The sequence below is a fragment of the Papio anubis genome, unplaced genomic scaffold (assembly GCF_008728515.1).
Source record: "Papio anubis isolate 15944 unplaced genomic scaffold, Panubis1.0 scaffold8966, whole genome shotgun sequence".
NCBI lineage: Eukaryota > Metazoa > Chordata > Mammalia > Primates > Cercopithecidae > Papio > Papio anubis.
In genome coordinates, this window is record NW_022169206.1 from 1 (window position 1) to 1,077 (window position 1,077).

The 1,077-nt window shown below is 46.2% G+C and overlaps 1 pseudogene; it reads right to left on the reverse strand.

The window, feature by feature from the left end:
* Window positions 1–936: 936 nt before the first annotated feature.
* LOC116273574 lies at window positions 937–1,055 on the reverse strand (annotated as a pseudogene).
* Between the last annotated feature and the right edge of the window lie 22 nt (window positions 1,056–1,077).

Genomic DNA, 1,077 nt, shown 5'->3' on the forward strand with positions numbered 1-1,077 from the left:
GAGACGGAGTCTCGCTCTGTCACCCAGGCTGGAGTGCAGTGGCCGGATCTCAGCTCACTGCAAGCTCCGCCTCCCGGGTTCACGCCATTCTCCTGCCTCAGCCTCCCGAGTAGCTGGGACTACAGGCGCCCGCCACCTCGCCCGGCTAGTTTTTTGTACTTTTTAGTAGAGACGGGGTTTCACCGTGTTAGCAGGTCTTTTTCTTTTTTTTGAGACAGAGTTTCGCTCTTGTTGCCCAAGCAGGAGTGCAGTGGTGTGATCTTGGCTCACTGCAACCTCTGCCTCCTGGATTCAGGCGATTCTCCTGCCTCAGCCTCCAGAGGAGCTGGGATTACAGGCGCCCACCACCACACCTGGCTAATTTTGTATTTTTAGTAGAGACGGGGTTTCACCGTGTTGACCAGGCTGGTCTCAAATTCCTGACCTCAGGTGATCCGCCCACCTTGGCCCCCCAAAGTGCTGGGATTACAGGCGTGAGCCACTGCACCTGGCCCGCATTTTCTTTATCCATTCATCTGTCAATGGACACTTGATTCCATAATGTGGTTATTGTGAATAGTGCTGCAATGAACATGGGAGTGCAGATATCTCTCCAAAATACTGATTTTCATTTCCTGTATACATATACCCAGAAGTGAGATTGCTGGATCATATGGTAATTCCATTTTTAGTTTTCGAGGAAACTCCGTACTGTTTGCCATAATGGCTGTACTAATATACATTCCCACCAAGAGCCTGGGAGGGTTCCATTTTCTCCACATCCTCACCAACACTTATCTTTTGGCCATTTAATGTCTTCTGTTGGGAAATGTCTACTTAGGTCCTTTGCCCATTTTAAAACTGTTTCCTTGCTATTGAAGTCCTTATTGGATGTATGATTTGCAAATGTTTTCTCCCATTCTGTAAACTGCCTTTTCACTGTTTTTTTTCACTTCTCATCAGATAGGCAATGTGTTGACATAACATAACATAACAATCATAACAAGGTTTGAGGGAGGCACACCTCACACATGAACATGAAAACCCACTCATCATGCTTATGAACATTAAAAAATCTGTTGTATTTTGTTTGCCATT